At 40.6% G+C, this 22,597-nt stretch overlaps 1 long non-coding RNA gene across 2 annotated transcripts; it reads left to right on the plus strand.

The window, feature by feature from the left end:
* The first annotated feature begins 206 nt into the window (after positions 1 to 206).
* Positions 207 to 14,616, plus strand: LOC121824433 (uncharacterized). 2 transcript variants are annotated; one of them, XR_006066334.2, is made up of 4 exons: positions 207 to 551; positions 1,047 to 1,730; positions 3,878 to 4,022; positions 4,651 to 14,616. It is a non-coding gene; the product is annotated as an uncharacterized LOC121824433 (long non-coding RNA). The 2 variants fall into 2 exon arrangements; XR_013046563.1 differs by having other exon boundaries at positions 256 to 1,209.
* The last annotated feature ends 7,981 nt before the right edge of the window (positions 14,617 to 22,597 follow it).

Raw genomic sequence — 22,597 nt, forward strand, 5'->3', positions numbered from 1 at the left:
GCTTAAAGGACTTATTTCCTCAATCAAAGAAAGACAGAGCTTAAAATAAAAATATGGTGCTCTTTGGGAACGCTCACTTGTGCCAATGTGTGAGTGGATAGTAGCTGCCCCCATGGGAATATGTACTTCGCATTCTGAGAGGATCAGCTGCTGGGTGGTAGAAGCACTTCCGGTTAGAAGCACTTCCGGTTCTGCTACTGTCTTCCAGTACCAGATGGGACATCTAACGACACCTCACCGGAGTTGAGCAGACGATGAGTTTTGCTTTGCTTGATTTAGCCTTGTGTTGGCTGTTGACATCTGTCTTTAATGTATCTAGAACATGGCCATTAACGTGAGGCTGCGGGGGCCGATCATTATGCCCTTCAAGTAGCCGCACTATTTTGGCTGGCGTTAATTTTGTTGTCAAAGATACAGCTGTTGTAGGAAATATTTTGAATTTCTGGTTACAGCTGGTTTGCTGAATGAAGTGGTGCTCTGAGCACTGGCATCAGTCCATTTTCTAAATGGGTAATCCTGGTGCTCTGCAAAGAAGTCTGCCAAAGGAGGAGGTGCGTCATTAATCCACGCTGTTTCGCCCTGTGTCCTGCTATGAAACCTGGAATTCACCCATCAGAATTAGTATTATTTATCAGTATTAGTGGGTTTCAGCATGCCAATTTTTTACAGTATTGTTTCTTTATATTTATAGGTGTAATGGTGTTATCCACAAAGCATGTGGAGAACTGAAATATCAAAGTAAGATCATAAAATTAAACAGTGAGAGGAAAGGCTAGGAAGATTGGTGGACAGCTCAAAAACAGTGACAAGACAGCACCCCGCAGAATTTAATAGATACGTTTTAATCCATCATTGCTTTAAAATTTAAATCAAATTTACTTTTCTTAAATATGTAAAGACATGCAAACTCATACATATAAGTAAGGCACCCAATGATGCTTTAATATGTAGATGCATTATGCAATCTTTAAATCAGGGCAGAAATACCTGTCTCCTGAAACATTCATCCTTTGTTTATAATGAAACATTGAAATCCTCTCTTCCAGCTGGAGATGGCAACACACCATTACCTCTACCCAACTCCGCAACAGCAAACCACAGTGTCTTCTGCCTCCTATGGACCTGCAGCTGCATCCCATGATCATCATCACCAAATATCTTCTACAGATGACCACTAAACAGACATCTGTTCCCTTCAACCGCTATTCAGTGAGTCAGCACAAGCTCAAACACTTGGTTATTGTGCATGTGACTTATTTTGCCTTGAAGATTAGGAATTTCTTTGGCAATGATTATTTCCACTCTCTCAAAATTAGAACGCAGCAGGATTAAGACACCTGGACCCTTCACCAGAAGCTACAACTAGGCAGGGTACTGAAATATTAGTACACAAGAAGAACACAGAAAATGTGATAAAAATAATCAAAGGTGTTTGCCAGCAATCCTTCTAAATGGGAAGTGGTGGAAGGGAGTATTTTGATAAGAAGATCGGAGCATGATAGGGAATCAGAATCTAAAATTAATCACCTCGATTGAGAAGCCCTTGGCACAGAAAGGCATCTCTCACCTTCCTCTTATCCTTCTGCTCCAAAGCAGTGAATAAAAGCATCCTTCGACTTTTCTCTAAAGTTGAGATACGTGTGTGAGAGATGCCCTCCCTACATTCCATGGAAAGCATACATCTCTCTGAAGACAGGGATGCTGAAGAGGATCTGGGAGCCTTAAGTGATGTGAGTCTCGGAGGATTTATTTTATGCAGTCAATCAAGTTGGTTCCAAGAACAAAGAAAAAAATTCAGATCCTGCATTTCATATAACCTTAAGGAACAGGAACTCAGTTGTCTTTAGTGAGATGGGGTGCACTGGCAGAAAGAAAATATAGGCTAAGACTCAAGGAGAAGAAAATTGAAGGAATTAGTGAGGTGACTGGTGCTCACTGAGCGATGAAGGCCTGGAGGAGGATGCTGGGAATTGGGATTGCAGGCTCTCGGGGCTGATGGCAACCAGAAAAGAAAGGATATAGATGATGAGCTTGATGATTCATTAGGCATCCTCTGGAGGCTTTGCCAAGCTCTACTGGCAACATTGGCCATGGGCAGAAGGACAGATATCAGCAGGGGACGATGAGATGATTGATGTGAAGAACCCATTAGGTGGCTGCTGCAGTTCATTTAAAGTTACTGGTGGTAAAGGAGCTGATAAAAATAGACTAGCAGGGATCAAAGGATGATAGAAAAATTCCACATAGTGCTTACGTTAGAATTAGTCAATCAGAAAATGCCATTGTCCCTGGGAAAATGTTGAGGGGACAGAATGGCAGGATGTGTAGAGTTGTAGCACAGGGACATGATTTTAATACAGTTTCACAACACCCCGCCACCACCACCCTTGCAGCACATCTCGGTGGAGGGGATGGTGGCGAAATAATATCCACCACTTATAACGATAAATGACGCAAGTTTTATGTATGAGTTAGAACGTCAGATACTCGGCCTTTAAGCACCAAAACACTACTCTGTGTTGGTTTCACCCAACCCTATTTTTAGACCATGAAACTGAAGTTCTGGTAGGCTAATTATCTGATCAAGTTGATATAATTAATAAGGGGGAAATTAGGGCTCTAAATCTGACTTCACTAAACGGAAGAGAGTCTATGATGGGGAGCGATGAGCATACACCGAAGAACATTTAACTTTTGACAAGGAACTTAATCTTTCTTAGCTGGAGAAGGAAATTTCCTCACAGATTTGTCATAGTCTTCTGCCTGAAGGCAGGGAGATAGAGTTTTACAGTGACTGGATGACAAACCATGAAGCATGGGCTCTGTAGAATTAAAATGCTGTTGTAGAATATGAAGTTGGATGTTGCTTAAAAATCGACGTTTTTCTATAGCTTCTTATTCTGTTCCCCAATTAATGGAGCTTTTGTTTATTGCTTAAACAGGAAGAGGTGCTGGGATGGATGGGGTAGTTTTCTTGCCGGTTTTAGACGATAGATTCTGTTTTATTCCTTTGTTTCACTTCTGCCTCCACCCACAGTGGACAGACTGACCTCCGTGATTGTCCCACCCTGCCTGTTTGTTCTTGCCCATCCCCCTCACCCCCAGTCAATTGTTGGTCTTTGACACCTATCTGCCGTTATAGACTGCTCCCTACCGCCATGAAGGTTGTTAACCTGAGCATTTTCTTTTTGTAAAAGTCTTCCATTGCCAAGTACCACATCTCAGATAAAGACTGAGACTGATACAAAGGTCCCCAGGCCTGTGTGGCCTGGGCCCTGGCATTCTTCAAAGTCAGGCAAAGGTGGTAGCATACCAGATTATTTGACACTAACATCCTTCTTTGAGATCATGAAGTTTGGACACATTAGTGGGCTGAAAATCCGCACAATGGATATTTGTCTCATTTATATCTATCTATCTATCTATCTATCTATCTATCTATCTATCTATCTATCTATCATCTATCTATCTATCTATCTATCTATCTATCTATCTATCTATCTATGCCTTTTTGGCACAGGGTATTGCTATATAGCACAGGTTGACCTTGAACTTGGAATCCCCTTGCCTCAGTGTCCTCAGATTCAGGCTTACAGACTTGCATCAGCACTCCCAGCACCATTACCTGGCTTTAGAGACATCAGTTTTTGCATATCTTTTTGTATTAGGCTGATGCTGCCTTGGGCTTGTTGTACAACTCTGTGCACATCTTCACTGGATGGTCAAAGCAAGACAACTGCACAATTGATTTGGATATGTTTTAGAGGAGAAGTCCTCTCTGGTTTCAAGGGCCAACAGTAGAGAGAGGTCTTTCTGTAAGCCTGTGAAAATATCCAAGGTGATAGTCAACTTTGTGTTATCTTCCTTTTATTTTCAGACCCTCAGGGTATGCAGACTAGAGGGAGTCATTTTCCAGAAACAAAGCAACATGAAGGCTTTGCTCATCTAAGACCTGGCTGCATGCATGTGTGTACATTAAACTTCAGAGCTGAGTTATATAAACACCAATGTTATACATTCGGGTTAGTCTATTTTATTTTGCAGCTTACATCTAACTTGAACTTAAATCATGAAATCCTCTAGTTCTTTATGTGGAAATGTTTACATCCAAAGACATTTGCTTTGTTCTGTGCTCAAACTCTTTTCTGGTTTAACATCACCAGGACATAATGATAAACTGCACTAGAGATGGAAACCCAAGGAGACAAAGACAGGTGACAGAGGCAAAGGCCAGGGGGATCATTTAATCAAACTTTAAATACAACACTAAATTGAGTTCAACATGCTAGAAAAAGTCAACTCTATTAATTCATTAATTAGATATCCCCCTTTAATGAAAAGGATCAAACATACCCACACTCTCTGGGTCATGTAGAGTTTCATGTAAAATCTGTTTTACACTGGGTTGGAGATTTAGCTCAGTGGTAGAGTGCTTGCCTAGCAAGCACAAGGCCCTGGGTTCGGTCCTCAGCTCCAGCTGGGGTTGGAGGAGACAAAATCTGGTTTATACAAATCCCCCAACCTCACTCCTTCTCTGTCTAAATTTTTTTGTTTGTGCCCCACTTATTTTAGATTATTGTCAGCTAAAATATCAATTTAATAATGTAAATGTGTTGACTGGTTAAATGGAATATGCTATTCTTCCCATAGGGACTGTGCTGCTGTAACTCAATGAAGTTCCTCTAATGATGTCAGAATAAAGCAGATCAGTCTTCCTGGGATCCCTAAGTCATGATTCGTAAGCAGTTACCTAGTGGGCTATGGGAAGCCACTGAGACCTTTGTGCAAACCTCTGTCCTATATGAGGAATGTAACCTTGAGCAAGTGAATCTATGAAAGGAAAAAGGAATGTTCTAGAGGACCAGAAAAGCTATAGCATTTTTCTCCCAGGTACAGAAGAATTAACTGCTCCTGCCATAGCATAATTTAATGGAAACTATAAACTGTAGAACCTTCTGGGGCTTCAAATAGAACTGTCCCCACCCTACCTTCTTTCTCAACTTGTTACGATAGACCCTTAAATTCTACCCATGAAGTTGCCTGAACTTCAAATGAAGATTCAAATCCAGATTTTTAAGTGTGTAAGTAATTATAGAGACAACACATTCAATTACTGTACTGTGAGTGGAACAGGAGCCCAACATAGATTTGGAATATGGAATATGCACAGACAAAATGATGAAATGATGTGGTCCAGGATATATCACCATTTCCTGGCCTGAAGTATTTCTCCTGCCCATCACTTTGAGTCAATATGAAATGAAAGGGCCATAGATCCCCGGAGTGATCAGAGACCCTGGAGAACAAAGGCAGCTGTGTGCACCATGGACATGCAAGGATGAAGAGGAGACGCAACAGTGTCTGTCCCATAAAACCACACATTTGAATTTCTGCTGTCCACCAAATCACTTGTCTGCTTACTGCCAGAAATATAAGAGGCACTGCCAGATAGTCCACACAGAAGAGCTTTGTAACAGTATCTCAGGATGCCTCAGACAGGGCCCTGGGGCAGGAAAAATAAATAAAGAATTCAAAGTGCAGTTGGTCCCATGGAGAAACACCAGCTCAGCAGGGACAAGAGACAAGAAACAGACCCCAGGCTCAAAGGGACCAGTGAGTATGTAGACTGCTCCCCAAAACGAGCTTCATAGATAAAAATTCCAGCAAAATACAAATATGCATACCTTTGACCAAAGCCTTGATTTGTTTCTGGACTCTGCTTCTCAGTGACTGACAGTGCAATGTGCCTGGTTCAGACTTCTTTTTGAGACCTCCTGGGCGTTATGGCTACTGGTACCATGGGTTACAATTCAGGCTAGGCAAGAAATAGTTTTTCTAAGAGATGGTGATTTTTATTGATGAGCCCTTAGATGTATTTTACCCAAATCCTTCACAAATTAATCCAGTAGGAAAAGCAAGCAACATAGATTTAAACAACAACAACAACAAAAACTGGTCTCTCTTTTAACTAGATGAAGTTTATCGGATTTAAGAAAGACATTATGAGTTTGATGATAATGAGTGGTCTCCTACATTTCATTATAAAATTTAAAAACTGTGTAGGTGGCACATTAATTGCAAAGATAATTTTAAAAGCTTGAAATTATACCACACCTTTTAGTTTAATGCATTTCCTTCTAGAATTTTCTCATTGAATTTGAGGGTGTGGTTGGTGGTCCAATTTTAGTTCATGCATTTTCATTTTCAATCATTTTGATTTGAACATAGAAAAATTTCCAATGTTGAACCAATGGTGGAAATTTGATCACAATAGTTGATAGTTTTTAATGTTTGGGATGTAAGAATTCTATTGAAGCTCTTTTTCAGAAAAAAAAAATGAATGCTAATAATTGAACTGCTAAGATTCCTTGGATTTGTTTAACATTATACAGAGCAAGATGAAAGGATATAGTCTTTCAGCTAATGATGATTGAAGGAGCAAAGATGAAGTTGATTTGTAGCTACCATTTATTTAAATTTTTAAAATTTTTCCTGCAGAGGCCAGGAGATGGCTAGAGAGCCCTGGAACTGGGGTTATGGATGGTTGAGACCTGCCATATGGGTGCTGAAAATCAAACCCAGGTGCCTGACAGAGCAGCCAGTGTTTTTAACCATTGAGCCATCTCTCCAGATCCCTAACTACCTGCCGTCTCTTTAACTTCACTGTGTTCTAATACAAATATTCTAAGTCAGTTATAGCTTATGACTTGTGATTACATATAAACACCTCTGTTTGATTTCATCATTATACCATTTAAAGTTATATTATTCTGACTCATTTTTGTCAGTTCTACAGGTGTGTGACGTCACTCACAATAATTTTGTTTGTTTCCTAAAATATTTATTCTTCTGTTCTGGTTGGCCTTTGAAACTATGTTTGATTTTATCCCATTACTGCTCTTCCTTCGCTTGTTTGGAGCGAGGTTGCTGGCATGCCTTCCACTCCCGCCGCGTCTTTTCCCTGGTAGTTCTGGAGCACCTCTCTGTTGTCATGGCTGCTTAACAGTCTTTGGGACCTTGTGTGTGGCCTTAAGAAACAAATAGTGTGCTTTTTAAAATATGGTTTTTATTTGCAATTAATTTTGAAGAGTAAAGTGATTTTTTAATAACTTCTATGTTCACAAATCACACTTCTTACCTTAATTTTGTATTTTAAGTCTGCTAATACGCATGTGTGAGTGAATTCAGGAAGGTACACATACATAGAACACAGCCATCACGTATTTCCTTTTAATTCTGGGAATTTGGTAGCTATATAAACTGCTCTCAGCTATAAATTAAGTATTGCAAAACATTACTTTTGTTTTTTATTTTACTGTGTGTGGTATGTGTACATGTTTTCATGGGCGTATGCTCATGTGCACGTGGGTGCTCATATGAGTTTTTGTGCAGATGGAGGCCAGAAATCAATAATGTCTTTGCTTAATCACTCGCCACCTATTTCTTTTTTCTTCTCCAACTTAAAAAAGGCTGTCTTTTCTTTTCTCATTTTTATTAGTTCTTTGATAACATCATACAATATATTTTGATCAGATTCATTCTTCTCCCCACTTTCTTCCCCAGCCCAGCCCCCCTCCACTATCCACCCAGTTCTGTGTCCTCTTTTATTTCTTTTTAAACCATCAGGTTTAGTTGTGCTGCTCATATACTGTGTGATATGGCCTTCCATCAGAGCATGCTTGACTTACTAGAGGCCACACCCTTAAAGAAAATTGCCTCTCCATCTCCCAGCAGCTGTGAGTTACCAGCTCCTCAGCTGGTTGGGGACCATCTTCCACTCCATGCTGGAGTTTTGTATGACTTAAATAGGTCTTGTGCATGCTGTCACAAATACAGTGCATTCTCCCTAATTTTTGATACAGGGTCTCTCACAGAACTGGGAGCTCACTGACTGGCTAGGCTGGTGGACCTGTGAGACCCAGAATCTGCCAGTCTCTGCCCCACAGAAACAATGTACTGCTTTTTACATGGGTGCCTAGCATTCAAACTTAGATCTTCATGCCTGCTTAGCAAGCATTTTACTAACTGGGGCACCTCCCTAGGCCTGTAAAAGAGTCTTTAAGTTTGTTTCTATACATGTGAGAGCCAGAAATGAAAAGGATTACCTTAACCACAACCATACATGATGAGAAATTCAACACCATTTCCCACCCATTTACCATTAATCATAATCATTGATGCAATATTGGGTTTGACTTTGAAATACTGTCCTTATATTGTTTATGCCAAAAGATCTTGTTTCAGGCTGTTTTGATTCAGAATTAATTTCTGAAAAATGCACAACAAAAGCCATCTAGATAACAATCTATTGGTTTAAACGCTTACCTGCAGTTTTACATTGTGACTATTTATCTTTTATACAAAATATTATGTGTTTTATAGTTTTATATAAACCACAAAATTCCCATTTCACTTTATACTGTTTACTTCTAAAACTATGGTCTTTGCAGAGTTTACTTTTTCAAGTCATCTTTGGAGAAACTGTAAGAGGAGGAAATCCCTCCCTGCTCTCTGTGAGGCCAAATACCAAAAAACCAAAACCAAAAGGGAAGAAAGATGCCAATGAATAGACGCTGTGAACTTAAACAAAAAGTCCTTTTTAAAAATTGTTAATTGTTTATTTATTCAGAGAAACTACCCCTTAGCCCACATGTTTATGTTTCATAGTTCAGGAACATAGGGCAATGACATTCCTCTATGGGGCTCAATCCGAAGAAATTCTTTACATTCTGAGAGAGCTTTGTACTCTGAACAATACAGGCCTTCCTCATCTCTTGAAAATCTCTCACAGAATCATAATTTCTGTAGAAATCTGCATACACCTTGTCTCTTGGTCCAGCCACACCAAACATAAAGGGGGCCGGCAACTCCCAACATGACCATGACTGTGCGAATGTGCAATATGAATCCCTAGACACTGCCCCAGAAGATCACACATCTGCACTTTCACCAATGACGCAGCCGTGGTAGTAAATGTCCTCCTCATCAATATCCTTCCCTGTTGCCTTAAACATGAAATTAAGAAAGGCTTATCAGATAGAAACCAAAAATAAGTATTGAAAGATAATATACCATTCTTAATTGAGATTCATCCCATCAATTATCATTCGCTGTTACCTTAAACACTAAATTACTAAGAAAGGCTTATCAGAGAGAAACCAAAAATAAGTATTGAGAGATAAAATACCATTATTAATTGAGATTCATCCCAAAGGCACCAGGTCCTATCTCATTGGATAATAAATAAGCATAGTACCATATTTATGAGGAAAATGTATCACATATGATATTCTCAACAGATATAGAAAAATCTGGCAAATTCATAATTCTTTCATGATAAAAAATCATAATAAACTAGTATTAGAAATTATTATAAGCATTTTTAGGAGTGTAGTAATGTGATTGTGGAGTTCTTTAAAAACCAATTACATGGCTAGATTGACAGCTCACCAGTTAAGAGTGCTTACTGCTCTTGCAGAAGACCTGAGTTCTGTTCCCATCGCCTGTGTCGAGGGCTCACAACTACCTGTAATTCCAGCTCCAGGGAACCCCAAACCCTCTTCTGACCCCCATTGGTATCCACACACATGCGTACATTTACAAAGTAAAACAGAAAAGCTTTAAAAATAAATAACAAACATTTCTCACCATGTTATTTAGGAAAACATAATTTTTAAATATTAATGGAAAACACTGAATAAAAAATGAAATAATTGCTGAGAATTGTGGCACATGCCTTTAATCTTAGCACTTGTGTAAAAGAGAGGTAGGTGAATCTGTGAGTTCAGGGCCAGTCTGATCTATGTAGGGAGTTCCAGGCCAGCCAGGCCTATACAGTGAGACCCTGCCTCAAAAAATAAATTTTAAAGGCTAAATAAAATCCTATCACACAGAAAGTAAGCAATGTCAAGGTGTTCCTCAACTCGAGAAAGGCTGGCTGCCATTTACCTACAACATCACACTCACGCAATGGTTTCTTTTAAAAAGGTTGAAATGAAACTACTTTATTCATAAGATTATTCACACTAGTGTAAAACATCTAATCTTAAAAGATTTCACAAAAGCTTCTAGAAATAACTAGAGAATTTTGCCAGTGAATAAAATATAAAGTATATGCAAGGGATTTTATTTTTATGTGCTAGCAAAATTTAAAATACTATATGGAATATCATTGGTAGGAAATGCATTGAAATATATGCAAAACTTGCTTATAAGTGGTTGAACATTGCTGAATCAAATTCTAGAAGAACCGAGTACTTGAAGCATTAGACATGTACATGGGCTGAAAGATTCCGTAGTCTCATGGTGTCTGTCAGTTATCTCTATTTTAGTCTACAGATTTATTTAATTCAACTCCAACCAAACGCCTAGAAATTTATTATTATGTAGTTACACCATATTTGATATTATAGAAAATACATAGAAAATGTGAAGAACATAAAATAACCCAAACAATTTTTAAAAAAGAAAGAAAACAAGGTCTGACAATGTAACCTTTCTGATTCTACACTTACTAGAAAGAAAAATGGTAATTTAGACAATACAGTAAAGTGTCCAAAGAAGGAAAGATTTATGGGTCATACAAAATAGAGATATTGGAAATAGATCCACAAATGTGAGACAAATTGAGTTTAAATGTTTCAAGCTAATTCGGCGACAAGGATAGTTGGTTCAACAAATTACAAAACTGTACTGAAACTGTAGATAGTGTGTACATCCTGCATGAACAGGATGGGGCTGGAGGAGTGGAGAGGAAGAGAAACTCTGGCCTTTACATCACAACATACTTTGAAATTAGCTAAAAGCCAGTTGTAGACTTACCTGTAAAAGCAATACCATTAAAATTCCAAGTTTAATGCAGGAGAAAATCTTTTGTCCTTAGGTTAGACAAAGGTTTTTAACTGTATACAAAAATCCACAGGGGACACACAAGGAAAACAGATTAATTGAATTCTACTACAGCTAAGACTTTCACCATTTTTCAAGGCTACAAACAGTGCATAACTTCTTCATGTGCGTTTTCACTTCTTCTCTCTGATAAATAATTAGGAACTTCGTTACTGCATCTTGTACAAAGTGCACATTCCATGTTGAGAGAGATTGCCAATCTGTTTCCCAAATGGCTGCATCCCCACCAGTAATGTGTGAGAGGTCCAGGTCCCCACCCATGTCAGTGTGTAGCGTAGCATTGAAATGAATCACATTCCCTGACTGAAAGAAAACATCTTCAAAATGCATACCAGAGAAAAGATAAAATGTAAATGCATACAGAATCTTGAACATCAATAACAGGAAGATAAACAACTTAGTGGATAAAAGTTCTAAACAGTTTTTTTTTTCCTCAAGATACTTGAATCACAGATAAGCATATAATAAGATTAGTAATATCCTTAACTACTAAGAGAATGAAAATTTCCTAAACAAGATACATCTCATGCCACCTGAATGGCTAAAATAAAATACCAATTGTGAAGACACAAAGTAGAATGGCTACCTTGGAAAATGGACCAACTGGCTAGCCTACCACTAATACTCACCTATCCTATGGCCCAGCAATTCAACTGCTAGCTGTTTTTCAAAGAAAAATGAAAAGCTTTCCACACACAAAGGGCACAGCAGTGTGCATGGTGACTTTACCTATGGCACCCCAAATGAAGATGGGCTCATTAAGCTATTCCATACAAGGCAATACTCAACGAGAGTGGAACTAAATTACCAACATGAGTAATAACAAAGACAAGTCTCCAAAGCATGATGCTGCCTAAATAGTACATTCTGTGTGTTTTCACTTGGATAACATGTTAAGGGCAGAAACAAGCAGGTGACTGATCACCTGAGGCCAGGAAGGCATGAATCACAAAATGAGTAGAGAATGTTATACAGTGACAAGAATGCTCTCAATTGAGAGAGTGATTACATAATTTACATTTGTCAACACTTACTAAAATGTTGATTTTTAAAGTGTTGAATTTTATTGCATGTAAACTATGACTAGTTGTTTTTTTTTTTTTAATTTTAAGTTGGCAAAATGCAGATATTTTCAGATAAAAGCAATTCTATGAATAAGTCAGTATTACTCCAGTTAGGGCATGAAGGGCTTGAATAACTTCATAAAGACTCATAGCAATGGAGGCAGGACCATTCGGAAATAAACACAAAATAACTCATTTATTACTTTCAAAGAAACGGACCAGCGAGTCATGTAATAATTACAATGTGTGAACAGCACTTTGCAAGCGAATTGAGATACAATAAATAGTTAATCATAGCATCCGTCTTTTGCATATGAAATACTTGTAAACGAACGTGGACAAAGATGGTGGGCAGTGTTGGAATCTGAATGTAGCGATGGACTTCGAAAATATATAGTGGTCTGTTGATTCATTGCGAACGTTTTGCCCAGCTCTACTCACCGAATCTGGCATCCTCCATGTGTCCTTTAGAGGAACACTCTCTGTGAAGCACTTGATTCTTTCTGACAGTATTTGGAACCTTTGCTACTAAAAATGTCCCCCTCTTATCTCATTGGGTAGGGTAGACTCAGGAGGAAGTAAAAATGAGACAGAGAGACAGAATGCCCAACTCTGGGTATGACCATCTTGGTTTGCCCAGGCTTCGGACACGTAGCCATGGCAGCGAAGCCATAAAATGGGTTGGTCTTAGCGCCCAGAACTCTTTCTTGGGGAAGTGCATGGGGACGCAGCGCAGCTGTGTTCCATCAGCCTCCCGGCCGCTCCCCCACCTCCTGCTTCCTCTCCCTCCTTCCCTTAGGAATTCCATCCACAGAATGGTTAATGTCAAGTCTGATGTTTTCCTTCTCTGAGGAAAGTTTGAGTGTTTTATTCTTTATATAATTTTTTCATAGATTCATTGCTTCCTCCTTAATTATGAATTTTCTCACAAAGTCCAATGCACTGAGGAGTGCTTGTCCTCCCTCCGTTCTGTCCAGAGAATTAGGATTCCCAGAAGACTTCCTCCCAAAGTGCTGTTTGTTTGGGGAAAGAAGAGGAGGCGGGGTGGGAATAAAAAAAGAAAAAATTTCAAGTAATTGAACTTTTTAAGGCCCACAGTTAGACTTAAAATTCTTTCAAATTAATTTATTATTGTTGTGTTTACACGGTGTGTGTATGGTCACACAAGCCACTGGACTCATGTGTGGTCAGAGAACAACCTCAGCATCTCGAATGGTTTCTGGGGACCAAACTCAGGTGGGCACACTTGCATGGCAAACACACCTTTACCCACTGAGACATCCCACTGGCTCTAAACATGACTGGCTCTAAAACTTTCCTCACAAAGCTACTTTTGAAAATTACTCTTTCCTTTTTCACTTGAAATAAGCCTTAATCACTTGCAGTAAGCCACGTGCTTACTGTATGCTCCCCCTTTCAGAAACCAAACACACACACACACACACACACACACACACACACACACACACGTACCTGTCTCCCAGAAGACAGCTTTATAGTATTGGTCACAAGCATACCTTCAGGCCTTTTACTGCAGTAAATAAATGTCCCTGGTCTTTATATGCTCTTCTCAGCTAACAGTTCAGTGTTCTGCTCACAGCTTAACTGGCTAAATTCTCTGGAAACTGGTCTAAAGGACCCTTTCTCCAAGCTACAGCAGGAACATACCGATCTGAGAGGCCACACCCCATCATCTCCTTGCCATGTGCCGTTTCATCTGAAAGTCCTGGCAAACAGTGCATGTCCACTGCTGGGAAGGATGCCTCATCCATCCCCCTGCGCACTAACTGGTAGAAGACACCCATCTCTGTCTTCCAGAGCCCATCTTCAAGCACTCATCACTTTTAGCTCAGATGTCAAGGAGTGACCTCATAAACCTAGAAGCCACACACTGCTTTCTTTCCTGGCAGCCACATGCATTCCAGAGGGCCACACTCCATGCTCAGAACCCGCAGAGTTTCCCCTCAAAGAGACACTCCCCTCAAAGCAATTTCTGGTCTTACACTTTCAGACTATTGACTATTTTTCTCTTTAAGAAAGTAAAGCAAATAAATGCTCATATGAATTTCTGGTAGAATAATGACCTCTATAGGAAACCCCATCATTAAATATATTAAACTATCTTATTTGGAAATGTCAGGATATGATATGATATGATATGATATGATATGATATATATAGTGTGTGTATACACAGATATGTATATGCATATATATTTGTATACAATGTGTATTACATATGTCTGCATTGGTTTGAGCAAATTAATACTAAAAGATACCTATTATTTGAGAACCTATGTTGTGTCATGGGCTAAATACAGTTATCAATAAGATATTGTCTCCCTCATCAAGAAATCTAAGGATCAAAGAGAAATAAATAGGCAAATGAAATACTGTATAGTCAACACTATGTCTAAGTTATGTATAGGATGTAGATATTTGGGATGAGACTCAGGGACAAATTTTAGAAGCAAACTTCAACAAAAGCTATTTTACCAGAAGCACACCATCCAATTACCTTCTTTCGTGTTGGATTCCTGACATCTTTAGACTTGTTTGGGGCCTTGTGTTTTTGCTTAAGTTTTATTTCTAATAGCAAATTACACTCAGTTTAATTTGGTGCCTGTGTCTTTATTCTGGGTGTAGAGAACAGCGTATAGACAATTCTCAATGAGAATGTTTTAATAAAGTTTAAACGTGTGAATTATACTATTGGCAGTGCTCACAGGAAGTCTGTACTTCAGTACAGAGGTTTTGATTCAACTAAATTATACCTAATTAAAACTTAGACCATGATCTGTAGACAAAATTCTAAACAGTCTTAGTAAATAAGAAACACAGAGCCAAATACAGAGTTAAAGCCAAAGTGATCAGAGCAATGGCCACCTAGCTTTAGCTTACCACCAGGAGTAGCTTCCCCTAAGAGAGAGTTTCTTCCTGTCTGACTTGTCTTTTTATTGCCTTTCTGTTCTGCCTTCTCATTGGCTCTAAACCCAACCACATGACTTCCGTGTCACTGCCTGTCTATATAGACCTCCAGGTCTCTATGGTTGGTACTGGGATTAAAGGTTTGTGTCACCATGCTTGGCTGTGTCCTTGACCACACAGAGATTCTTGCCTGCCACGTGATGGGAATTAAGGGTGTGGGCTACCACCACCTGACTTCTGCTTAATGGCTCACCATGACCTCTGATCTCCAGGCAACTTTATTTATTAACATACAAATAAAATCACATTTCAGCACAAATAAAATATCACCATAATAATCAATTTGTTACATTGTATAAAGATCACTTGTCAAGGGTTGGGCTGACCTCCACCTAGGAAAATGAAGTGTCATGTGGCTTTGTGAAATACACATTGAGGGAAAAAAATAAGACCATTTTCTTTTGTCATTCATATACCATACCTCGTTTCACAGAGTACTGGCCGTAGAGCCAAAGAGAAATGGTGTCAGCCCTCCCCATGCACTGATACCCGGAATTCCCCACAAATTCTGTCTGTTGTTATATTGCTTGACACATTAAATTTTGACTAAAAATAAATCTTTGGTATGTTTTGAAAAATGTTTTAACAACAAAGAAATTTTTGTTGCTTTAAAGTTTTTATTCTATTTTGGATTTTTATTACACACATCTAAGGGAAAACAAAGCAAGAACCAGTAGAAAAGACCCTGGGGGATTTTTATCATGTAAGGATTTTAAATTACTTTTTGTAACTAAATATTACTGGTCTTAGCTATTAGGTTTTCTTATGCTTCTAAATTTCGTCAGATGCTGGCATACTATGGAAGACATTATCCCCTGTCAACCTGTCTGCTGTCACTCATGGTTCTCCAACCAGTCCACAAACAGACCTGTGGGTCACCATAGCAGACCTTGAGTGGTGTAAATACATAGACTCCAGTGACTCTGTGACACTACCCTCCCTGCTAGAGGTCAGGAAGGGTCTGGGCCTAGATCTGTGGGCTTGAATCTCTGGAATCCTTGACAATGTTGAGTTCAATAACCATTTCAGAACATAGAAATGGATACCTATTGCCTATTGCAGCATCACGGGAAATTTGAATGCAAAGCGTACCTAGTTCACAAGGGAAAGCATTTTGGAAGCATGAGAACCGTATTAGTGTCATCAGTCTTAATCTAATAACCAAGTCAAAATGGACATGTGTAGACAGACAGGGGCACATATGTGTGTGCCTATATAGAACAAGCCATTGGTGGTATGATCAAGGGAGTCTCCAGGAAAACACAGTGGTGATATTTGGCCAACATGACTTCTAATCCTTGTAAGTTTTCTCCTTTCTTCTAAGCAGCAGTAAACAAAAGCCATTTGCTCCTTGTTTTGATAACCTCTGGCTTGACAGTGTGGGATCATATGTCAGGTAATACTAGTTCAGCTTTGCCTTTGTTAAATGGGATGGTTCAAAAGAACTCTGCAAAGTAAAATTCAAATGGAACTGTCTTCTAATAAGTAGGAAGAAATATGGCTCGTGAAAAAAAAATGGGCTGCAACATTGGATGGAATTTATTTTCGCTCATCTTCTTGAGTCACATGCATTTCCTTAGTATTAAAAAATTGTAGCTGCGTCGGGTTCGCAGCTGAGAGAGAGCAGTTTGGTTCAAGCCAGATCTGCAGCAGCTGCGAAAACAAGGAAGCATCTAGTCTGTCTCCGTGAGAGGATTAGGAGCTCACTGACAGCAAGTCTGCTGCATGCAAACTACCCCAGGTTGATTGTGTCAGAATCAAGGCCACAAGTCTTCACGTGAACTGTTCCACACACACACACACCCGGAAGCCTCCAGTATAATCAGCAGAGAGCCAAAGTCGTGGGAATTTCTACGGGTCAAGGATGGAAGAGTGGAACATTCTCCTGATAGAACAGTTTCTCTGTTCAGTAGTGTCGGCCCTTTCTGCATCGTCTCCTGCCTCCTCAGTCCCAGGCAAAAGGACTCTGAGGAGAAACTATTTAGGCATTGCTTCCCACAGCACAGGCTTTCTCTCCAAGATAGCTGTCGGCTCTTCACGGGCCCCAACTGCCAAGTCATAACCCCCAGACGAGTATTTTTTTAAAGATCTATCTGATTGTTTTTAATTATGGGTATGCGGTGGTGGAGCGGTTGTGTGCATGTGAGCACCAGTGCCTGCACAGGAGGCCAGAGGCACGGGATCTCCCTGGCGCGGGAATTACAGGCAGTTGTGAGTCACCTGACCTGGGAGCTGGGACTAGAACTTGGGTCCTCTGCAAGAGCAATACAGGCTCTTTCCTGCAGAGATAACTCCTTTTAAAAAGGCTCCCGAACCCATAATCACGGCAAGGAATCCGTGTTCATCCAGGTCCCGCATGCACACATGCATAAGCAAGTATAAACAGCCATTTGTGGATGTGTTATTACAACTGAGGTAAGGGCTTCTGAGAAATACCCTAATTGTGTGCACTGAACTCCAATAGCTCCAACTTCTCTCGTTCTCTTTAATCTCAATGGGACACTACAGCTTACCAACCTGACTTCATGACACCAAAACAGATCATGACCCACAGTTTGTAAACCACTCCCAATGTTCACGACTTCTCTCCCACTGTGCTTCAAAATCACCTAGGAGTGTGTTCACAAAACGAGACTCCAGGTCTGAGAAGAGAAGGGAGGATTCAGAAGCGGCCACCTCTAAAGAGAGATAAACACTTTGGGTCAGTTTTGGGCCGTATGACCTTGAGTAAGTTATCTGCCCATTCCACGGCTCAGTCAGTTTCTCCATCTATTGGGTGATGGCAATTATGACGTCTTCACGCAGGGACTTAGATGCTGTCCCTTGCCAGAGCCAACCAAAGTGGAGGAGAGCTCAGTCACCTCATTAAGAGCTCACTGGCTCCTAAACTGGAGTCAAGTAAACAGAAAGCTAATGAGGTCATTGGGTTCTAACCTCATTTGGCCCCCACTAAAGGTAATAATGAGGTGTCTAGGTTTCAACCTGCTCTTGGCCTTGGCCACTGTCTATGTTGATTTTTTTTTTTTTTTTTTTTTTTTTTTTTTTTTTTTTTTTTTTTTTTTTTTTTTTTTTTTTTTTTTTCAAGACAGGGTTTCTCTGTGTAGCTTTGCGCCTTTCCTGGAACTCACTTGGTAGCCCAGGCTGGCCTCGAACTCACAAAGATCCGCCTGCCTCTGCCTCCCAAGTGCTGGGATTAAAGGCGTGCGCCACCACCGCCCGGCCTCTATGTTGATTTTATAAGCAGGTGAGAACCTATTTTGAAAAGACCATTAAAATATCAAATCATAAGCCTGCTTGAGGTTCTTTGGTTAAGGCTGGGGAATGAAAGACATACCAGGAAGACTGGCCAGGGTTAGTTGGGAAACCTTATAATAATCTCCTACCGCATCTTATGTTCATTTTCCTGAAGAACTATTATAGGCTACATCACACTGTTTAAGTTGGGTTTGAGCCTTTTCTGGGTGAATTATTAACAATTTAATACAATAATATCCTAAATCACTATGTCTTAAATTCAGTCTCTTAACCAGCTAATACCGAGTACTATGCTTAGGTAAATACTTTGGAGATAGTAAGAAAATGTGAACTGTGGCCCCTTCCCTAAACCGTAGTTGGCTTGGAGGAAACAATTTTGAAAGACTGAATTCACAGAAAATCAAAAGTATAATGATGCAACAGACCAAAAAATGATGGCTCCTGAAAGAAGAATTAGTTCAAGAGAACAAGGCATAGCACTGGGGACCACCTGAGGAGACATGGGGCACAGCATTGGGGACCTCCTGAGGAGACATGGGGCACAGCATTGGGGACCTCCTGAGGAGACATGGGGCACAGCATTGGGGACCTCCTGAGGAGACATGGGGCACAGCATTGGGGACCACCTGCGGAGACATGGGGCACAGCATTGGGGACCACCTGAGGAGACATGGGGCACAGCATTGGGGACCTCCTGAGGAGACATGGGGCATAGCATTGGGGACCCCCTGAGGAGACATGGGGCACAGCATTGGGGACCACCTGAGGAGACATGGGGCATAGCATTGGGGACCACCTGAGGAGACATGGGGCACAGCATTGGGGACCACCTGAGGAGACACCCTGAACAACTGGAGGCCCATGAAGAAACAAAGCCTTTCTACACGCGAGGTGAGTAAGCAGACACAGGGTTGGATCCTTTATGTGGGAGTTGGTTATTAAGGTATGGTGCCGTTCTTTATTGTCAAAACTTACTCGGTTCTAGCATTCTGATAAAGACCGTGTTTCGGTGTAGGGTGTGATTTTGTCAGTGAGGTTGACAGATGCACTCAGAGCAAGGTCTTTACTATTTCTAGGCCCTGGTGGGGCAGTCAGTCTCTCCTCAGTCAGCAAAGGCCCAGGCATCAAAACCCAGAAAAATAAAAGAAATGGCTAACAGAGAAATAGCAATTAATTCCACAGTTTACCACTGTAATACGCATCAGGTGACAAAAGAATGGGGAATGCACAAAGATGTCTCCCAACCTTGGGTAGACATTACCCGGGGATGCAAAGGGTCTCAGGTTCTGAGCTCATTTGTGTAAGGTTGGAGAGTTTTAGGATCTTCCTGGGTGATTCTGAATGTATCCCAGGTTACTATCCACTGACACGGCATGGGGATAAGTGGGATGGGTCTGGGCAGGCATTTTTGAAAGCTAGACACACTAATGCTGGCCCCTGTGTATTAATAGCAGCTCATTTGCAGGAAGACGGAAGGAAGAGCAGAGATAGACGACAGTGAAGAGCGATGGCCCTGAGATTTATTGCTCCCGTTACATGTCAGGCCTCTTTCACACACTTCCAAGAGACAAATCTTCTTCCTAGAACTCCAAAATTAATACAGTACCATTCGTGTTTTTCTAACAGGAAATTGAACCTCAGAAAAGGCAAACGACATGCTTGTAACTCACAGCTAATATGTCAGTAAATCCATGTCTTCCAAACTAGAATCTGCAGACTTTGAAAAGAAATCAAAACCACAGTGTCTCCTCCAAATAAACAACATTTTCTCTGATAAACCAAACATAACATTTTCCTTCTGCATGCTAATTGAACTTTTGTTGACTAAATACTAGTCGAATATTTTTGCAGAGAAATCTGTGATGCCGAACATAGTTGACATTTATACTCTTTTTCCCGTCCAACATCAGAGTTTCTGTCGGGATGTTTGCCCAGTCCCCACTCGGTGCACTTATGGCTAGTCTAGAAACAATGGGAGTGGGTGTAGGACTTGAGGTTTGCCTTAGTTTGCTTTTTGTTGCTGTGATAAACACCATGACTGTAAGCAATTTGAGGAGGAAAGGGCTGATTTCGGCTTACAGTAGTCATCAGGCAAGAAGGGAAGTCAGGGCTGAAACTTTGGAGGCAGAAGCGGAAGGCATAGAAGCAGAGGCCATGGAGGAACATTTGCTGACTGGCTTGCTCCTGTGGCTTGTTCAGTCTGCTTTCTTATACCACCCAGGATCACCTGACTGGAGGTGGCACCTTCTCCCAGTGGCCTGGGCCTTCCCACATCAATCGTTAATCAAGAAATTGTACCACCAACTTTCCCATGGGCCAATTGATACAGGCAATTTCTCAGTTGAGGTTCCCTGTTCCCAGATAGCTCTAGTCAAGCCGACAAAAACCAACCAGGATAGGGATTCTCTGGCTATTGAGATTCACATGTTTTCTTTTTTAATGGTTAGTATAAGAGGATTGCCTGACCTAAGCCGTGCCAATCAGAATGGCTCCATGGACGTTTCAAATGTTAATACTGAAAGCACATAGTATCTCTGTCTTGTAGACTATAATTTTTTCTTTGGATCCTGTCTAAGGCATGAGAGAGTGGGGCCAACAGGAAGAGGGATATAAATATGAAACCAAGAGATGAACAAGCTGATATCATTGTTTAAATGTCTGGATTTAGTCAAGCTTAAATGCAAACATTTCCATCCACAGATTCCGCAATTGTATGAGCCAATAAATTTTGCTTTTACTTAAGCTGTTTTGAATTGAATTTCTTTCTCTTTCGACTCTCCCCTATGTATTCAGATGTTTCCAAAAAGTACACATCATTTAGGGGCCCAGCCTCTTCAGTTTGGTTTATTCTTGGACCTACTCTGAATAAGTAGGATGTGAATTTTGCTTTACCTTATTTTTTTTGCATAGATTGATTACACTAAATAATGGGTTTAATTATGCCATTTTCCTACATGTATGTAGTGTTTTGATGACACTCACTCCTCATTACTCGCTCACCCCTCTCCATCCTGCTGATCACTTTCCTTGTCCCAACCCATCCTTCTACTTTCCTGTCATTTATTTATAATCAATGAGTTTGAATAGGATACATACATGAACATGTATGTGTAAGAAGTCATCCATGGGAGCATGGGTAGGTAACCTCTTCAATGGCTACACCTCTAAGGAAAATGTTTCTTCTGTTCTGAACAATGATTAACTGCCTGTAGATCTTCAGGGACAGATGGAACTCACGAATCCCTCACTTTCCATGGAGGGATGTTGGTAGGCCCAAATCTCACTCAAGTAACCGTAGTAGAATATTATTTGAAGGTGTATTACTTTTGATTATATTGCATTTATTTAACTCTGTGAAGCTGGGTTATTGTACCTGTGTTAAACACCTGATGGTTTAATAAAAAAAAAAAAAAAAAAAAAAAAAAAAAAAAAAACTGGCCAATAGCAAGACAGAAGAAAGGATAGGTGGGGCTGGCAGGCAGAGAGAATAATAAATAGAAGGAGAAAACTCAGAGGAGGGATAGAAATGAAACCAGAGAAGGGGAGGACATCAGGGGCCAGCCACCCAGCTACACAACCAGCAAGCCACAGGGTAAGATTGACAGAAGTAAGAGAATGAGAAAAGTCCAGAGGCAAAAGGTAGATGGGATAAAATAAGTTAAGGAAAGCTGGCTAGAAACTAAGCCAAGCTAAGGCCGGGCATTCATAATTAAGAATATGCCTCTGGGCCGGGTGGCAGTGGCACATACCTTTAATCCCAGCACTTGGGAAGCAGAGGCAGGCGGATCTCTGTGAGTTCGAGTCCAGCCTGGTCTACAGAGCGAGATCCAGGACAGGAGCAAAACTACACAGAGAAACTCCGTCTCAAAAAACAAAACAAAAAAGAAATAAAAAAAAAAAAGAAGAAGTCTCTGTGTGTGATTTATTTGGGAGCTGGGTGGTAGGCCCCCAAAAAGAACAAAAACCCACAGTAACAGGTAACCGCAGCTGCTCAGTGTTCAAGAGTGTGAATGCCGTGCCCAGAAGACAGTTCCACAGTGTCCCACCTCTTCCTCTGGCCCTTTTCCACTTCTGCCATGTTCCCTAAACCTTGGAGACAGCCGTGCAGATGCTCCATTCAGGGCCGAGTGTTCAACAGTTACTTATTCTAACTACGAGTCTCTTCTGTAACTGTAGCCCACTGAAAGGAGAAGCTTTTCTGAGCAAGACTGGAGGCATCATGGAAGCATGGTCAAATGTCCATTCATAAAAACAAGAGCAGGAGCTCCCCTGCTCGTGCTTACGATCTGCCCTGCCACAGCATGTTTACAACCCATTAATTCTCTCCCATAGAACAGGCTGCAGATCCAATCAGAAAGCAGCTGCCCACTAGATAACAGCCAA

Source organism: Peromyscus maniculatus, chromosome 20 (genome assembly GCF_049852395.1).
Source record: "Peromyscus maniculatus bairdii isolate BWxNUB_F1_BW_parent chromosome 20, HU_Pman_BW_mat_3.1, whole genome shotgun sequence".
NCBI classification, from domain to species: domain Eukaryota; kingdom Metazoa; phylum Chordata; class Mammalia; order Rodentia; family Cricetidae; genus Peromyscus; species Peromyscus maniculatus.